The sequence below is a fragment of the Eschrichtius robustus genome, chromosome 7 (genome assembly GCF_028021215.1).
Source record: "Eschrichtius robustus isolate mEscRob2 chromosome 7, mEscRob2.pri, whole genome shotgun sequence".
NCBI lineage: Eukaryota > Metazoa > Chordata > Mammalia > Artiodactyla > Eschrichtiidae > Eschrichtius > Eschrichtius robustus.
Genome location: NC_090830.1, coordinates 13,051,938 through 13,072,321, shown reverse-complemented (window position 1 = coordinate 13,072,321; position 20,384 = coordinate 13,051,938). Strand labels below are relative to the sequence as shown.

Sequence of the window (20,384 nt, the reverse complement as noted above, 5' to 3'; positions counted from 1 at the left end):
AGGCAAGTCTTTCCTTCAGGGCAAGAAAAGAAGCTGTCGCCTGCTGAATCCCACCCGGCCTTTATGTCCGGTCCACAAAGAGGGCATGGAGTCCACTCTTCCTTTCTAAAGTTGTTGAGCAGCAGGGCCCAGACAGGGCAATTAAGATGAAGGGTCTCCCTCCTCCTAAGTTTTTACCGTTAAAAAACCCCCTCAAACAAACAATCTCTTTCCTGATGAATGTGGAGAACCTGAGACATTTAGATAAAGTGCAGGCTCTGGAATCAGATTGTCTGGATTCATGTGTGGCCAATTGAAATAGACCAATAATAGAGCAAAGATAAAGAATGTTTCCCGTATACGAAAAGAACTTCATAAATGCTAGCTGTTATTACCGTAGTAGCAGCTATGGCACCATGAAAATTATGAAATCAAAATATCTACATTTCAAAAAAATCCTTATTTTATAAAACCAGAAGAGAATCTCTTATCCTCCTGGTGAAAGTATGGGGAGAGAAGAGATGTTTGCTTGGAGCTTATAGCCTCCACTGAAGGGCTGCGAAACCTGGTTGATTATTTAAACTCTTAGCTTTTTCCTCTGCCTGCCCTTTGGCCAGCTGTTAGCACCTCCTGCAGAGGCTGGAAAGGGAGAGAGGTGAGGAAATTGAGTTCTTGTTAACGGCTGTGGGTTAGAGCCTCCCACAGTTTCTATGACCCAAGGGCTAGGATCCTTCCAACACTCTTCTGCCTTTAGAAGCAACCTGGCTGGTTTGGGGGGTGTTTGAGACCAAGAAAGTTCTGGGCTCCAGGCTCCAGAGCTCAGGTGCTGGGAGGAATTTATCATCTCTTCTGCGATTCACGGAGCTTCAAAGCCCTTCACCTTGACCGTCAGTGGAGCTCAGACAGAGAGAGCATTTTGGGGAGAAAGTAACTCAGAGCATTTTGGGGAGAAAGTAACTCCTCCAATATATTTGCTTCTCTCCCTCTGATATTTTCCTTTGAGAGAGTAAAAATGTTGCTCTAGAGAAGAGGGTGGCAGAAGGAAAGAAGAGGAAGGATTAGTTAGAAACCCTTTGGGTTTGTCTGGTGAGGGGCTTCAGAGAGGGGAGGTCTTCTTCCCGACGTGTGATGGGAAGAATTCAGGTAGCATGAGCCACATGGTTGGCACAGGAGAAGACAGATTTTTTAGAAAAAATTTAAATGGTATTTATTTATTTATTTTAAAATTGAAACATAGTTGATTTACAGTGTGTTAGTTTCAGGTGTATAACAAATTGATTCAGTTATATATATATATATATATATATATGGCTATATATATTAATATATATATATATTCATTTTCAGATTCTTTTCCATTATAGATTATTACAAGATATTGACCATAGTACCCTGTGCTATACAGTAGGTCCTTGTTGGTTATCTATTTTATATATAGTAGTGTGTATCTGTTAATCCCAAATTCCTGATTTATCCCTCCCCCCCTTTCCCCTTTGGTAACTATATGTTTGTTTTCTATGTCTGTTAGTCTATTTCTGTTTTGTAAATAAGTTTATTTGTATCCTTTTTTTTTAGATTCCACATATAAGTGATATCATATGATATTTTTCTTTGTCTGACTTACTTCACTTAATATGATAATCTCTAGGTCCCTCCACATTGCTGCAAATAGCATGATTTCATTCTTTTTTATCGCTGAGTAGGATTCCATCGCATATCCATAACCACATCTTCTTTATCCATTCATCTGTCGATGGACATTTAGGTTGCTTCCATGTCTTGGCTATTGTAAATAGTGCTGCTGTGAACATAGGGGTGCAGGTACCTTGTTGAATTATAATTTTGTCCAGATATATGCCCAGGAGTGGGATTGCTGGGTCATATGGTAACTCTATTTTGCTGGGTCATATGGTAACTCTAGTAAGGAACCTCCATACTGTTCTCCATAGTGACTGTACCAATTTACATTCCCACCAACAGTGTAGGAGGGTTCCCTTTTCTCCACACCCTCTCCAGCATTTACTATTTGTAGACTTTCTGACCAGTGTGAGGTGACACCTCATTGCAGTTTTGATTTGCATTTCTCCAATAATTAGTGATATTGAGCATCTCTTTATGTGCCTGTTGGCCATCTGTATGTGAGAAGACAGATTTTTGACTGCAGCATCAGAACTAAAAGTGTGGACCAAAGGTCTTGGTCATCTGGCATCATTTTCTGTCACTGATATTTCAACCCTTCATTGGACGTGGGGCTGTTCTGAAAAGATGGCCTGAAAAATAAAAAAGATGGCCGTGATTTTGTCTAATAGCAAATAAGAGATTGACTATTAAAACAGAAGGCTCTGCTAACAGACGCCCCTGTGGTTTGTCCAGTTCATCCCAAAGTGTGTGTTTTAAAGTAATGATATGATCATTCTGCCCACTGAGATCAATTAAGAAATCAACCAATATTTAAGGAGGCCTGAGGCTTGGCAAGATGCCCAGTGATTCCTCTTTCTTTACTCCGTTTGGTTTAGGTGATGGAAAGCCATTCCATTGCAATTACTACGTAAACCTGAACTTGGGGAGGCCGTCGAGTGGACGTTCTGTCCACTGTGCTCTGGGGGCCCATGTGCCCTTGTCCCCCAGATATGCCAGTGTGCTTCACGGTGTACCTGTTTCAAGGGGCCTGTCACATTCTTAAAAAGGCGATTATGACTAATCAATACGGAATGTCCAAACTAAGATGATTTTTACAAGCTCAAGAGAAACCATATAGCTTGAGTGTTTTTGATGCATTTTGGCAGGGAGTTGAGAAATCTTAAAGAAAAATTAATTGCTGTATCAGTGGAAACCCCAGTAGGTAGATATCCAATTTGTCATTAATTAAAATGAGAAGACTTTTAACGATTCAAGGAAGCATTGTCAAGGTTGTGTGATAGTTTAATTTGCTAACATGGGATGAACCTGTTAGCTTCACACGCATGATTAATAGAAGCAGAGCTCCTCCTGGAATTTCTCCGATGCTCACTTTCAGCGTGCAGTCACTTTTAAGACTCTGCTGAGTGCTCTTAGCTCACGTAAAGTGAGATGACAGGTCTGCAGCAGCCTTGGCAAATGTAGGTTAGACGAAATATTACACACAACATTGTCTGTGACTCATTTTTGCTCCTTTTCTCCTCCTTACCCCCCGACCCCGCATCCCTCCCTCCCAGCCACCCTGAGTCATACAACAGCTGTGCGAACATGAGCTGCAAAGCAGCAGGCAATGAGCTGCAGATGCTCTCTGTGCTGTGCTGTGTCCCCTTCTATCTGGGAGCTCACCCCAGGGTGGGTTCTAAATCCCTGATCACAAACACCTCAGGGAGGAAAGCAGTTTTTTCCTTCTGTGGGTGCTAATGTAAAGATGCCATTTCTTGAGCTGGAAGAATTTTCTGTGATTGCATTGTATGCTAAACCTCAAAAGATAACTTTGTAGTTCTCATTCATCACCCAGCAGGGCCTTTTAGGGGTGCTTCTTTTTTGTTTTTTAAATTTTATTTAGTATAGGTGATTTACAATGTTGTGTTAATTTCTGCTGTACAGCAAAGTGACTCAGTTATACATATATATGTATATATTCTTTTTTCATATTCTTTTCCATTATGGGTTATCACAGGATATTGAATATAGTTCCCTGTGCTCTACAGTAGGACCTAGTTGTTTATCCATCTTACATATAATAGTTTGCATCTGCTAATCCCAAGCTCCCCATCCTTCCCTCCCCCAGCCTCTCCTCCCCCTTGGCAACCACAAGTCTGTTCTCAATGTCTGTGAGTCTGTTTCTGTTTCGTAGATACGTTCATTTGTGTCATATTTTAGATCCCACCTATAACTGATATCGTATGATATTTGTCTTTGTCTTTCTGATTTACTTCGCTTAGTAGGATAATCTCTAGGTCCATCCATGTTGCTGCAAATGGCATTATTTCATTCTTTTTAATGGCTGAGTAATATTCCATTGTGTATGTATACCACATCTTCTTTATCCATTCATCTGTCGATGGACATTTAGGTTGCTTCCATGTCTTGGCTATTGTAAATAGTGCTGCAGTGAATATTGGGGTGCATGTGTCTTTTCTCACAGATACATTTTAGAGGATTGTGATAATTAGGATTGAGACTGGAGACGTTCTTCAAATGTTTGTAGGAATGACATGCAATGATGATATATATCAATAGCTGACCCTTATTAAGAGATATTGTATGCAGGTAATCCACAAAACATTTTAAATGGATTATTTCACTGAAGCCTCCCAACCACCCAGTGAGCTTCAGGCTCTGTTATTATCTGAATATATAAGGGGGCTGAGGCTGGCAGAGATCAAGCACCTTCCCTCAGGTGCCCCAGGGACTACTCTGTGGGTGTGTAATCTGTCTGTCTCAAACTCCCTCAGCACCTCGTTCTCCAAGACTAACGTTACCACAACGTTCTGGAGTTGGGTGTGGGACAGAGGTATGAAACTTGAAAACTGTGTCTTAATGAACTTTCTGATTTAAATTCCCTTAGTCAGATGTTATTTTAAAAAATCCAAATTATTGTGGAAATTTTCCAACACGTGCAAAACTAGAGAACTTATAACGAACCCCCATGTGCACATCTCACCAATTCAACAATTTTCAGTACACGGCTGAACTGATTTCAGCTGTACTCCCCTCCACTTCCCCACTGTACTAGTTTCCTATCACTGCTGAAACAGGTAGCCGTGAACAACTTGAAACAACACAAATCTACTGTCTTCCAGTTCTGGAGTCCAGAAGTCTGATGTGGGTCTCACTGGGCTACAGTCAAGGTGTTGGCAGGGCTGGTTCCTTCCGGAGGCTCCAGGGCAGGATCTGCTTCATTACCTTCTTCAGCTGCCAGTGGCCAGCTGTAATCCTTGGCTCGTGGCCTCTTTCTCCATCTTCAGAGCACATCACTCCAGTCTCTGCTTCTGCATCACCTTCTCCTCTGATTCTGACCCTTCTCCCTCCCTCTCACAAGGACCATTGGATGACGTCATTGGGCTGACCAGAAAATCCAGGGTAATCTCCCCATCCCCAAATCCTTAACTTAATTATATCTGTAAAGTCCCCTTTGCCTTACAAGGTAACATTCACGGGTCCTGAAGATTAGGACATGGACATCTTTGGGGAGCCGTTATTCAGCCTACCACATCCACCCTGCCCCCCACAGGAATATTTTGAAGTGAATCTCATTTTATTTAACCCATAAATATGTCAACACATATCTTCAAAAAGATAAAGACTTAAAAAAATAATAACCGTAATACCATTATCACACCTAAAAACATTAACAAGACTTTCTTAATATCATCAGATATCCAATTTTCCCAAATTGTCTCATAGTTTTATGTTGACAGGTGGCTTATTCACATCAAGAAATGTGCCAGGGCTCTTTAACCTACAGGTTCCTACTCCTTTTACTTCACTTTCTTGTTGTTGAATTGACCAATATTTTTGTCCTACAGAGTTTGGCTACTTGTATCCTGGTGGTCATCAACATGTTTCTTTTTCCCATGTATTTCCTATAAACTGGTAGTTACATCTATAGATTTGATTACACTGAGGTTTGATTTTATTGTCACAGTGCTTCATTGATAGAGTTGTTACTTTCTACGTAAGGAAGACAATATTATCTGTTCTTTCTCTCCTGTGGTGTTGAGATTGGTTGTTGGGTTCAAGACTGGGAGCCCTGCCCTCTTTGCATCAGATTTTCCATCAGCTTTTTATACCTAAATTGGTGATTCTTGACTAGACTTATTATTTCATTAGTGGATTGCGAAATAGTAATATTCTAATTCCATCACAGTCATCAGTTTTTTACATAAAATTCTTCTATAAGGAAAGAAATTTCTTCAGGTTATTTCAAAGAGGGTCTGTGGGTTTGTGAAACCGGGAGCTCTTAATGCTATGACCAAAGATTAAATTTCTCCATAGGATGTCATAGGCACTCAATAGTGCTGTTTTCCTGAAGAGATGAAAGATACAGACACTCAGTTTCACTCATAATAATCCATGATTGGTGATGTGAGAAAGTAAGTAAATGTCTCAAAGTTTAAAAACAAAGTTTCCTTCAACATCTATTTAATTGTCCTGAGTTATGATTTACAAAAGAAAGAAATGTTTGATTCTTTCTCTTTATGCACCCGTTTCAGAATAATAATTGGTTTTCTAGAATCCTCTAAAGGTGAACAAAAAGAGTGTGTGTGCGTGCATGTAGCATTATGAACTTATGGATTTTTAACATATTTGTTATGTTTCAATTCTTGGCAGAAAGTGTTCTTTTTCAAATTTTCCTATCTTTGGCGGAGATCCCTTTCAAATTGGCCCCTGAATCTTTTAACATCAACCTAAATGCTTCCTTGTTTTCTGATGGAACAAGATGTTTCAGGCTCATCTTGCACATTTCATGGCCCAGATCTAGAATCAGCATTTTCTGCAAGGAGCTCTTATTATTTTTAGTAGGAAATGATACTTAGAGACCACAGACTGGGCCCTGGGGGTGCTCACAGCTACTGGATTATCATTATTTTTGAACTTTTCAGTAGACAGAGCTAGGATTTTTTTTTCAGACAAATTGTATCACAGATTCACACTGTTATTTCCAGTTCAAATTTAGGGTTACATAGTTTTACTTCTTTGATTTTATACTGGTATTTCTTTTCTCTTATGCTGAAAAATTTTATTCCTTATATCATTGAAAGAATTCTATACCTATCTATATATTTATCTATCTCTATTATGAAGTATATTTGATTACATGTATGTAGTATATCCGACTATATATACGTGTATATATATATTATATTATATTTGGTATATCCATTTTATGTATGGTTTCAGAATAATAATACTGACATTTTTATTAATAATATGATAACTGAAAACCTAAGACTTCTTTGCAGTTCTTTTTGTTCTTAGGATATATCCCACCAGGGATGCACAGTTAAATTACAGAGGTTTAAAGTCACTTTAATTAATTCCCCTTGGTGTAGTTCAACCATCAACTCAATGCATAGTTAGCTCAATGCACAGTAGGCTAACCTCTATTATTTTGCCTTTTATTTTAGTGGTTGCTTCTTTTAGCAACACAAACAAATATATAACACAAACTTTATGGTTCAAAGTTAAATGTACAAAACAAGGTGCAATCAGAAAAGTATAGCTGTCTTTCCCTCTCTTCAGCCTTTTCCTGACTTTCTCCTACAGGAAACTATTTTAATTCAATTTTGCTTTATCCTTCCACTGCTTTTTAATGACATAGCCGTATATATTCATATCCTCTCTTAGACGAAAGGTGCAGTACTACACACGCTGTTCTACACCTGCCAAGGTGACTTGTGAATGTAAAACTTCCTGAGAATAGGAAATAGAACCTACATATTGTAGTGTAAGCCCAGCAGTCCATTTAATCAGAAAGGGGTCAAGTCCTAAAGAGCTGGGAGCCAGAATCCTCTTTAGATTTCAACTTTGCAGAGCTCTGTTTGTGACCCATTCTGTGCTGACATTTTTATTTTCTTCCTCATACTTTGCTTATACCACCCCCAAGATCTCCCAAGACGCACAACAGTTATAATTAATTGCATATACTGATTCTGGAAATACCGTTTTTTTTTTCAGCCAGGTGGTTTGTCAAAAATATTTTTCTATGTTACTACATGACAATTATAACCACGGTTTTAATAGTAATTAACATTCAATAAGTACACATATTACAATTTGCTTAACCATATTTCATTGAAGGGCATTTTGTTGTTTTCCACCTTTTTTTGTTACATGGCAAATTTAAAAATTAATTTCTCTTTGCTCAAGAGCCTTGAATTATTGAACTGATGGGACTGACACCATTTACCTAACAGGCACCTGTGTTCTTTCCTCGGGTCCTTGTTTCCAGGGGTGGAAGTGTGCGGAAAGAGGTAGCTCTTCCCAAAGAAAGTCTTTTTTCTTAACACTCTCAAAAGAAGGAAAATACAAAACATACCCAGGATGAAAATAGACAGGAGGAGGACCTTTAAACAGAACAAAAACCTTTGTGGAAAATTCTCATTTTTTTTTTTCCAAAGAAAATTTTTTATATGCGGTACATGCAAAGTGTGTCATATTTGATTTAATATATGAATAATGAGAAAGACTGTGATTTGGGTCAGATGAGTCTCTTAGAGCCTGCTAGGGGAACAGGGTCTTAGACTACCCCAAGGCAGGTTCTCCAGGTCCGAGAACTCACATCGATCCTCAACCAGGAGGCTTTCACTTGTTCATCATTCATCGTTCCCCACTACTTGTTCAATACCTTACCTGAAGCCTCAGAGAACTAAGGAGTTTACGCGTTTCTTTTGATAAGATGAGGAAAAGACAACATAGGTTTATATTAAAAAGTTTCAGATGTTTTCTGGAGTATAGGAGGTGAGAGAAGGAGATTATCAAGTGATCCCATGGTTGCCAATGTAGGGCGGAGAGTTTGAGCTGCCCCCTTCTGGAATCTCAGTGGGGAGAGCCCCTGTGAGTGGGCTGTGGGACAGGGGTGGCCTGGCTCATTCATGGGGCCAGGGAGAACCAGTGTGAACAGGCAGAAGGGTTGTTGTGCCTTGATGGGCAGTGCAGCTTGTCACGCAGCACAGAGCCAGCATGGGGGGGCCTTAGAAGGGAGACAAATACGTTTAGGCTGGATCAAACAAGTAACGACTGGTCTGTAAAGAAGAGGGGAAGGGCTCAATGAAAAGCAGTGTTTTAGAAAAACTGGTTGTCAACGCTATTCGGAATAGATTGAAAAAGAGAAGGAACTTGGAATTAGAGAGGCCAGTAAGGAGGCGATTGAGCTAATAAAGTCCTGAGTTCATAGAGACAGGACTGATCTATGGAGAATGATGAAACTACAGGAGAAGAGAGAGTAGAAGGAAGGACAAATTTAGAGAAAATAACCTATGAGTGTGGGAAGTAACGGACAGTGGTGCTTCCAGGATTTGAGGCAGCAGTGACTGGACGAATGGGTATTAGAAGCAATTCATTAGATCAGGAGCATTACGGCTGGGAACCAGATCCTTCCTTTTTTTTTCTTTTTTTTTTTTTTTTTAAAACTTTCTTATTCTTCCTTCTCATCTTTTTCACACAACTCTCTATCAAGTGCTTTCATATCTGACAACTGTTCCCTGGGGCTCTAGTAGTAAACAATACAAGGACAGTCTTTGCTGTCACAGAACTTGCATTTAATTAGGGAAGGGGGCGGAAGAAAGAATAAGATAATTCATAGCAGTGATAAGTGCTGTGAAGAAAGTGAAACAGGCCCATGTGCTGGATGGTGACTGAGGTTTGTAGGACCTGGGTTGGAAAACTGCTGGTTGCAAACTCTGGAAAGTGACTCAGAGGAACCAGCCATGTGAAGGCTTGGTGGCATTTCAGGACATTCTGGAAAATGAAAAAAATATCTTAAGAACCGACTTGGAGAGCATGAAACAAAAAGAAGGCTGAGGGTACCGGCTGGTTCCCAATAAGGGCAAGGAGATGAGGGCAGAGAGTGTTTCAGTCAAGGTCTGATCAGGAGACAGAACCCAAACAAGTAACTTGAACATGGATAGCATAACACAAAGAATTATTCATTACAACAAAGGATTGGAGTAATGGAGGACCAACCAGGAAGAGGTAAAGAGAACTTAGCCACCACCCACAGGGCTAAGATAGGGAACCCCCTGCCCCCAGGCTACGATGCAGACCTCCTTAAAGATTCTGTCTGGAGTGCCGAGTTCTGCATCAGTGCACCTGCCGGCAGGTGTCTACCTGGAACTTTCTGGGACCCACATTCCAGGGTTCCAAAGAAGACTGTTCATGGGGAGTTGTCTCACCAGAGGCAGTCTGCTAACGAAGGGCTTGAAGGAGTTTGCGGGGAAACTGTTGGCTCCTGGGAGCCGCTGACATGCAGGTGCTGGAGCAGCTGTGCATGCTGGAGAGGCTTGTGCAGGAGAAGCCGTCCACACAGCAGGAGCCAGACGCTGGGGAAGCTGTGTGTGAAGCATCCTGGTTCAGCAGAAGCCACGGAAGCCGAGCACTGGGGAAACCAGCCCCACTGCAAGAGCTGGGAATTGGGAAACCACAGGCACTCCGGGAGCTGGGCACTGCAGCGGCTGTGTGTGCTCTGGGGGCAGGGTCTAGGGAAGCCATCCCCTTAGGAGCCTGCTGAGAGCCCACTGGAACAAGGAAGGAAACCGCCTCCTCTTAGAAATTCTCCCCACCTCCCTCTACCGACAAAGGAGAATTTTTTAAAGGGCCCAGCTAAATGTTTGCGGAGCAGGCAGTGAGGCATAGGTTTGGGGCTGAGAGGCAGTGAATTCATAACTGGCACATAGAGCCCTGATCCCGGAGGGCCTTGTAATACAGGTGATGACAGTAGAAGTATCGGTAGTTGTACCCACCACGTCCAGGCATTGTTCTTAGCGCTTTCTGAATTTTAACTCATTTTATCTTCGCAATCCAGTGAGGCAGATGCTGTCATTATCCCCGCTTTACAGACGAGGTGACTGTGGCATAGAGAGGTTAAGGCACTTGCCCACAGTCACATGCTCGTGAGGGGCGGAGCCGGGATTCAAACCTGAGCAGCTTGACCCCGAGTCTGCCTGACAGACTCAAGTCATTACTGATCTTTGAACAAACAGATAAATCTGTCCGGAGAGATAAGTACTTGAAAGAACTTTGCAGTCAACCCTTTTGTGATTAAACCAGCCGCCTCTATTTTATATATTTTATAAATGCCGACATTTTAATTACTTTTAAAGTAAGTTACACATGTACCAGGGAACATAGAACAGAATATGCGGGGGGAAGGTGAAGAAATTGGGTGATGTGATTAAAATACTAGAAAATAGCATTTTGAGTGTGGTTTGATGGATTGGGGGCTCCTTTAGCATAACAAAACCAGAGAAGAGGGGGAAAGTTCAAAATTATTGTTATGGGTATGAAGAAATGTCACTCAGAAGATCTTGACAATGTTTCTCTCGTCACTGTTGGGTGGGGAGGGGACAGAACCGTGGTCCCCGTGGATGGGCTTGTGGGATGGGAATGTGTAGCATTCACGGTGCACCCGACACCGGGCTGGGTGGGCAGGGAAGGGAGACCTGCCCTGGGGGAGCTCGCTGTCTCGTGGCTGAGACAGGGCTGCTTCTTGAGGTCTAAGGCAAGGTGACAGTGCCAGCTGGTTCTGCACGTGGAGGGGGTCAAGGGAAGGTGGCAAGAAAAGGTAGCACGTGAGCTGGATGAAGAGCTGGCCAGGACGGCTGGTGACAGCAAGACGTTGTCGGTTCAGGGCCAGGGTCTGGCCAGGACCCGGACGGATGGGGGTTTGGGAAGACAGGTGATGCACTGCCAAGAAGATGGTTCTGGGTCAGATGATCTAATCCAGGTCTCCTCTATCCTTCCTAGTTTAGCGACCTTGGGAAATTATTTAATCTCAGTTTTCTTGTTTATAAAAAGAAATATAATAGTAATGTTCCTCACAGAGCTATTGCACAGACTAAATGAGATACGTGAAGCCTGTTTTCACCAGTGATGGCACATGCTCAGTAAATGTTTGTTGCCATTATTATTATTATTTGCAATAATAATATTATTTATGTCATAATAATTATAATTATTATTGCTATTATTATTGAAAAAGGCTGAATATTAGAGTCTGGGAAAGAATAATAAGGATTAGATAAAAAAGTGTTTCATAACCCATATGTGCATGTGTGTGTATGTATATAGAATTTTTAAATAGTTTTCAGTTGAAACCTTTGTTTTTGTGCCAGGCAGCCTAGGGAAATGCTCAGTTTTGCACATAATAATGAATGCCCATTTTGTCTGTTACCATTTACAACAACTACGATTATTCTCGTCATCTCAAGAGAAAGGTTCCTAGATTTGCACAAAAAAATGAGCAAGGTCTACCACAAAAAAAATCACCTAAGAGTAAGAGTGCCTTTATGGGTCTTATGCAGTATATTTGAGAGCAGTCAAATGAGTCTGTGTATTTTGTTTGGTTTCAGTATAGAATAGGAAATGTATTTTGTATTTTGTTTGGTTTCAGTATAGAATGGGAAATCGCGTTTCCCAGGTGGAGAAGGGAGACTAAGTATTTCTCATAAAATGAGTGGAAATCTGGTGCCATCAGGTCATGGGTTTTGTCATCGGGATGGCATTCAGTCTCAGCTCCTGCAACTAGCTAGCTGGGTAACTCTGAGCAAACAGCAGAATCTCGAGTCCCTGTGCTGATGTGTAAAGTTGAGGGCATCATTGTAGTAATACTCACCTCACGGTGAAATCGTACAACAGGATGAAATAATGCGTGAAAAGTGCCTAGAGCCCCACCAGGCACAGAGAGGGTGATACACACCCTCTGATACACACCAGAGGAGACCTCTGGGTCTCCTCCTCACCCAGCATCCCTGTTCCCAGCCTTCCCCTCTGGGGATCTCCAGTTCTAATGGCCCACTTTGGTTGAAGCTGCCATGTTTATATGGACCTTGAGCCAGATAGTAATTGGAAATTCGATGGATAGGTAAGTGGTATAGGGGAACAATGGGTTTTCAGGGTGCCATATAAAGTCAGAGAAATCTCACACTCTCCTCTCTACCTGCACCCCTCACTATCCATTCTATTCTTTTATGACAAATGGACTTCCTGCCACAGTAGTGTTCTCACCAGGGGCTGAAGGAATTGACAGCATTATTTCTTTAGAATGAGCCATAACATCCCTTTGTTCAGAGGGATTGTAAATCCAGCATCCTCCGGATTAGATAATGTATGTTCCATATCAGTAGGAAAGAAACAGAGAAGTAAATATTTGCTACAAAATGTCTTTCTGTCGTTTTGAAAATTAGTTAATTTCCTGCACCTGACAAGTCAGTTCTCTGCCACACCCTCCTCCCCTTTAGAGGCGAAGAGAAAACAATCCCCTACAGCAAGGAGCCTGTCACTTGGGAATCCAGGGGAGATAATGTGACCACAGTGCAGTGGCAGTGAATACTGATAAGGATGTGACAGGCCATGCTTAAAGTTTGGGGTCACATTCCAATGACTGGCTGAGAGATGAAAAGAAAACAAAAAATTAATCCCCCTCTTGGAATCTCATGCAGATTCACTTAGTGGTTGCTTGCAGCTCAGCAGTTTGTCTCTTTCTTTCCACATTAATAATCGTAATCACATATCCATTATAGGTTTTCAGCAACAGTGTAATTGCTTTCCCTTCCTTATTTCCTGGGACGGGAGGTCTGATGGTGAGAAAGGGCAGTTGTGTAATCGTTCTTTCCATGTAAACTCGGAGAAGTCAGTTGTGCCCTGAGGATATTGATGTCAGCTGCTTTGCTCTCTGGTGGAGGGAAGGAAGGAAATATTTTCATTGTGCTGTTTTTAGACTTCAATTTGGATTTCAGTCTTTATGATACTTTGTGTACTGGGGATAGAGCTGCTGATGCACAATTTGGCTGTCAGATCCTGGGCTTTCTACTTTCCCCGGCAGACTTCCTGTCTCAGGACCGGATCTCAGCACTGCTCAGCCCTCAGTGCCCTGCTTGGTGGCCGAAAGCCCAGCCAGGCCGAGAGGGCTAAGACTCGCTCTGTATGGCCAGTGTTTGCCAGTGGAACTTGCTGCCCGCCGGGCTTCGGTTTGCCCGGGAAGGTTTAATCTGATCTTTCATAGGCATAGATATTCAGCACCACGCACGCTCTCTATAAACAAAATGAGGTCACTTGACCATCCTTGCTTTTCTTGCCAGCTTCCCAGAGGTGGTCGGTGAAAGCCAGAATGAGGGAAAACTCTCTTTTTGCTGGAATTCCTTCTGAACTAACGAGAAGGGCCCAGACACCTGGGACTCCAGGTTCTCTTTTTTCAGCAGTGATGGAAGGCAGTCTTCTAGGTCTTCCATATGTGTGATGAACTGGTCCTAAATTCCAGAGGCGTTTAGGAAGTGCCAGTAATACCTGTCTGTGCTTGTCTCGTCTCAGGTGTTTCTTGTCACGTGCTAAAATCCAGATCAGTCGGTGTCACACTGAATCCTGTGGGTGCCGGCGGCGTGGCCATCCGGAGGCTTCAGGTTTCAGCACGTAGGGCTCCCCAGTCAGGTGCCTGCTATTCAAGGTGTGGACTGTCAACCGGCAACATCAGAGTCATCCAGATTTGGTTGGAGGGCAGAGTCTCAGGCCCACCCCGGCGTGCGAACCACAGCTTCATTTTAACAAGATCTCCAAGTGATTCATATGCACATTAATCCCTTTTTTTTCTTTTTTAAAATCACAAGGCTTTTTTAGAATCTCATGAAATCTGTGGACCCTATTTCCATGCAAATGCACCCACACGCAAGATTTTGCAGGGAATTTCAGTGAGTGCAGTTCCCTGAACTTCAGTAAGACCCCTCTCTGGGGATCTGGGGGCGTGCCTGGTGGAACCCTGAGGCCATGGGCCCCCCGCCTTGCTGACCCGTGTTGCTGCTTGGTCTTCCTATGGACTAGCCTTCACTCTGATGCCTGATCTCGCACATTTAAGGAGCAGGTAGACACTTGTCATCTCTCCAGCCCCTTCACCCCTGCAGCTCTCGTTTACCAGCCCTTGCTGTCATGCTTCTCGTGGGACCACTCTGCTCTCTGGCTTTCTCCTTCCTCAGTTTAGGGCCGGGATGCCAGGGGGTTTAGAATAACCTGCGGTGGGAGCAGCTGAAAGGTATCAGTACCAAGGCCCCTGCGCACGCACATGGGCTCCTGAGAGGAGAGGAAGGCTTCTTAGGTCTTCCTCCTCTTTCTGCTGGTGGCGTCCATTCTGCAGACCCCGCTGGGAGCTCTGGGCTTTGATTCCTTCCAGCCTTGATGGCGGCCTGAGGAAAGCACAAGGCAGACTGCAGCTCACCCTGGGAGAAGTGTTTTCACTCACTGACTTATCAAGGGCACGCTCTGACCTTGAAGGCGTCCTCGCTTTGGGAGGGAGCAAATGTACGTGGATGATTACAATCTAGGATACATGTCAAAGCAGAGGCATGGGCACAGTGCTGCGGGACCACGAATGGAGAATGAACACGGTGTATACCAGCCGCTGCCAGTATTGTCGTCCCGTCCCCTCCGTGCGTCCCGGGTGCCTGGTGCTGTCGGACCGCGCAGGTGTCTCCCTCTGCCCTCTCCTTCTCACCCGTGTGGCCTATCATTTGTGACGAAGTCTCGTATGAGCTCCTTTTGCTGGAGGTAGACACTGATCACGCCTTTTGTTTTGGGGACTGCGGCTCAGCCTGTGGCCACGCTGACGAGGGTGCAGCTGGCTGGCTGGGCTCCCTTTTCAAAGTTAGATACAAAGCCTCCGTCTCTGGCAAGTGTGCTGTTCGCTGTCTCAGGAGCCGTGATAGTTGTCTGTTTGGAGCTCACGTTACACCTCCTGTGGTTTGTGGACAGAGAAGACCGACGCCAGGGAAAGCCCACCTAAGGCGTTCACAATGACAGGATGAGCTGACAGCTTCGCAGCTCCAGCCCCGCTGTATCCCCACGGTTCTCACGCTGAGCCGACATCATCACCAGGCTGGGCCTCGCGGCATCACGGCATCACTCGTTCCCAAGGAGCTTTTACTGTTCTTGATGGAACACAGTCTGGGGACATTTCTCTGTTTTCTTTTCTGTACGGCCAGAGGCACGTGTCTGCAGAGCTGCGTGGATGCCCCACCTCATTGACTCTCTGGCTGCACGTTTGTCCCATAAAACGTTCAGGTGGGAGCTCTTTGGCAGGTCCCTCTGCCATCCCACCCCTGAGCTGTCTTTGGAAAGGCGCCTCTTCTGAGAGGCGGGAAGAATAATAGCTTTCACCTACAGGGTGGGGTCTGGCTCCTTTTCTTTTCAAGTTGAGCTACTGGAAGTGCCCAGGAGATAAGCTGGGATGCGATTTACCAGGCACTCTCTCTTCCCGTCTTGCTCCTGTTTCCCTTTAAAATTCCTTGTCTGCCCTCGGTGTGGGCATGTGTTTACACTTATCCTGTGGCTCTCAGGACTCAGTGTAGCTCTCTTACTTCTGAAGAGCTCTGATTTAGAAGCCCTTTCCACAACTGCCACTGATCAGACATGTCCCCACAAACCATGACAGGGACTCCGCAAAGGGGGACGTTTAGCACCAAAGGTAAGGCTGCAAATTTCGGCAAAAAGGCCAAAGGAAAAGAAGTGGACAAATTCAAAAATAATTTAAATTTCCTTCTTGTTATAAAAGTAAAGTATGCATGTGGTTTATTTGAAAGGAAAAAAGAAAGACAGACAGAAAGAAAGAAAGGAAGGGGCTTCCCTGGTGGCGCAGTGGTTGGGAGTCTGCCTGCCAATGCTGGGGACACGGGTTCGAGCCCTGGTCTGGGAGGATCCCACATGCCGCGGAGCAACTAAGCCCGTGAGCCACAATTACGGAGCCTGTGCTCCGCAACAAGAGAGGCCGCGATAGTGAGAGGCCCGCGCACCGCGATGAAGAGTGGCCCCCGCTTGCCGCAACTAGAGAAAGCCCTCGCACAGAAACGAAGACCCAACACAGCCATAAATAAATTAAAAAAAAAAAAAAAAGAAAGCACTGATTCCTTTAAAAAAAAAAAAAGAAAGGAAGGAAGGAGAAAGAAGAAAGGAAGAAGAAAGAAAGAAAGGAAAGAAGGAAAGGAAGGAAGGAAGAAAGAAAGAAATACAGCAGAAAGTGGTAAAATATAAAGAAAATCCTCTGTCCCTCCCCCAACTATGAGGAAACAGTTTCAAGTATATCCTTCCAGAAATATTTCACTCATGCATAGGCATATATGGATGTATATGCCTGCCCTTTGTTATTTTTAAAAACTCAAATGAGATCTTAACAGAATACTGTTCTGTGCTTTACCTATTTTCATTTAATTTTTCTTGGAAGCCTTTCCATTTTAAGAGGCTTAGCTTAGCCTTCTATTGTGAATGGTTGCACGGTGTGTAACAATAACTTTGGTTGATTTGTTTTCTCCCTTTGGTTGTTTCCAGTTGTTTCTTGTGATGCAATTACTGTACTTTTTCACACAGCTCTTTTTTCTTGTCTGAATATATCTGTAGGGTACATGCTTCAAAGTGGAATAGCTAGCTCAAAGACCATGTGCTTTTTTAATCTTAACAAGCATTGCCAAATGACTTTCCTAAAAAAGGGTAATGATTTATTTGCACATCTTTACCTTGAATGTGGCTGATTATGTTTTTATATATTTTTTGGCCATTTGTATTTCTTCTTCTGCTTATTCTGCCTATTTTCTCTTGGGATGTTTGTTTTTCTTCTTACTGATTTTCCTTGAAAGTTAAGGAATTTGACTCTTGGACTGTGCTATATGTTAGAAATATTTTTTCCTAATAGGTCATTTGTATTTTGATTTTCATTTATGGCATTTTTTACTGTGTAGAAGTTGAAATTTATATGTATCCAGATTTGTCACTTTTTTCCTTTTTGACTTCCAGGTTGTTGTGTCTTCCCCACTTTAAAATTGTATTCAAATGATTTAAAATTTCCATTTAGTCATTGAACAGCTTAGAAAACAATGCAACACTGGCACAGTTGAGTGGCATATTGAGATTTTACCCTGACTTTAATTTTTAATGTAGTCAGTCTACTGGGATCACTTATCAGGAAAGCTTTTCCCCTATTAACCTTTATTAGGATGGGTATTTTTTAACTTAATTGTTTTATCTGCTTCAAATTGGAGGAGTCCTTTAAGTGTAACTTCCCTGAAAGTTCATTCAGTTAATTAAATACTTACTGAGTTCTATCATGGTTAATACCTTGCTAGACCATATGATTCATAGGATTAAAGAAATGAGTATGACCTATTCACAAACCTCATTAAGTACCTACAGTAGAAGGTATATGTACATAAAACCCAGACATCAAAGAGGAATATAATAACTGTCTTAAAAGTACTGTAAAATGCCATAGGAGTTCAGAGAATGGAGACGATATATGGTGTGGGGATCAGGGAAGAGTTCTTTACTAAAGTGACATTTGAGATGGGCCTTGATGAATTGGTTGGCTTTTTAATGGGTGAGGATTTTGGAAAAGAAAAGTCAGGGAAGTAGTCGTCTGAAGTTAGAAACTTGTCCATCTGTCCTGGGAAGAGCAAGTGGTCCACTTGGGTGTCATCTAGGAACACACAGGAGAGTCGTGGGGAGGCATCGGAGCAGAGCTGAGGTCGACTGGTGAAAGGCCTTGAGGGACTTGGCTTTCCATCTGGCCAGCAGTGAAAGCCACTAACGTTTTTAGAGCAATAATAGACGGGATAGATTGGAAGAGTGAAACGTCTGAAGGCAGAAAGCCTCATCATTAACTGCAGGGGTGAAGAAATGAATTGCTTAATTTGGGGTAGAGTCAACAAGGAGAAGAATAGACCTGAACAATGTTCTCCATTTATGATCTACAGTTCGATGGAGGGAAAGAAAAATGTTGAAAATGACCATGATTTCTGGCCTTCACTCAATTCACTCTTTTTTTTAAAAAAAAAATTGAAGTATAGTTGATTTACAGTGTTGTATTAATCAATTTACTTTTTTTTTAAACTTTTTATTTTATAATGGAGTATAGTTGATTAACAACGTTGTGATAGTTTCAGGTGCACAACAAAGTGGTTCAGTTATACATATACTTGTAGCTATTCTTTTTCAAATTCTTTTCCCATTTAAGTTGTTACATAACACTGAGCAGAGTTCCCTGTGCTATACAGTAGGTCCTTGTTGGTTATCCATTTTAAAGATAGCAGTGTGTACATGTCAGTTGAGATTGACATGTACACAGTCAACTTACTCTCAGCACGTGTTGAGTCCTAGTACCTGTCAATGGGCTGGGCGCTGGGAACAGAGCAGTCAGCATGGTAGACAGGACTGCTGCTCTCAAAGGATTGAATTCTAATGGTGCAAGAGCAACACATAAGGCAGGAATAAGAGACCATGAATATAAACAGAGAAATTAAGAGGAGGAGCTGGGTTGATGGAGATACCTGATGACTTTGACTTCATGTTCTAAAACTGAGTGTTCATTTGTTCCAGATAATTATTTACCTGGTTGTTTCTGATAGTATTCTCTTTCCTTCTTTATCTGGGTGTTTACAACTGGGTGATGTAAGGGGGAAAAAAGGTAACTTGTTGCTTAGAGTTTTAAAGAGGCTGCAAAGTTGGAAAAGCCTTCTAAAATTCGTGGCTGATTGGCTTATCCACAAAGGAGAGGGAACTGAGCAGACTCATGGTCAGAATGTATCTTTGGCTTTTGAGGATGCCTTAATTTTCTCACCTGTAAAATGGAGGTCTGTCCCAGCACAATCATTTTACTTTGCTTACAATTTTGTAGGTCATAACTCGGGAAGGGCATGGCTGGGCAGTTCTCACTAGGGGTTGTGGTCATGAAACTGAGGTTGCAGTCATGTCAGCTCAGCTGGACAGGAAGATGCCTCACTCACATGACTGGCAGCTGAGAGTGGCGTCAGCTGAGGTTGTAGCTGGTGCCATTGACCAAGCAACTGCATGTAGTCTCCTCAGCATGGATCTCAGGACAGATGGAATTCTTGACTGGCAGCTGGCTTCCCTCAGGGCAGGTGTCCCAGAAGAGTTGGTGGAAGCTGCATGACCTTTCCTAGAATCAGTTGGTTACAAGAAAGTCACTAAGGGCAGCCCAGAATCAAGAGGAGAGAACTAAGACTCCACCTCTCAACTGTAGGAATGTCAAAGAATTTGAATTGTGATTTTAAGCTGCCACAATGTTGCAATACTATCTACTTCATAAGGTTATTTGGAGGATTAACAACTTTAAGAACAGGTCCTGACAGTAGTGATGATGATGGTAGTGATGAGGATGGTGGGGATGTTGAGGATGATGGGGGTGATGGGGGTGATGGGGGTGATGGGGATGATGGGGATGGTGGGGATGAGTGACTGCACTACGCTTCTGCAAAATATATTTTATTATCGTTGGGACGTTTACTGTTGGATGGAATTAATTGCTGGTCTCACCCAATCTATATTTCTTACATAATAATAGAATAATAAATAAATATGGACCACAGTGGTCACACCTTGGCCACCATGCATGCACATTTAAGACTGATTTTCATTTTATTAGTGCCTACTAGTATTCAAGATTTGAGAACTTATATACTTTTTCTACTACTGTTGCTCTTTTATATATTATATATATCATTTTGTATCTTCCTTTTTATACTCCATCCACTGAGATAGACATGAGATATTATTTTACAAATATAGAAAATCAAATGGAGAGAAAGTACTTCTCAAAGGTCACCAACTTTGTAGCAGAGGCTAAACTCCCATCAAAGTCATCTGACTTTGGCTGAATCAGCTCTGTTCAGCCACAACTAATAGGCACACCAGCTCTAAATGGCTTAAACAAAAATAGGAATGGGCACCTGCATTGG

At 42.6% G+C, this 20,384-nt stretch overlaps 1 protein-coding gene and 1 non-coding gene across 2 annotated transcripts in view; both read left to right on the top strand.

The window, feature by feature from the left end:
* The window catches only part of DISC1 (DISC1 scaffold protein), a 348,989-nt gene that overhangs the window by 286,021 nt on the left and 42,584 nt on the right, over positions 1 to 20,384 (top strand). The gene's annotated exons all lie outside the window — the stretch shown is intronic.
* LOC137767931 (small nucleolar RNA SNORA25) lies at positions 5,858 to 5,984 on the top strand. Its single transcript, XR_011074618.1, has one exon. It is a non-coding gene; the product is annotated as a small nucleolar RNA SNORA25 (small nucleolar RNA).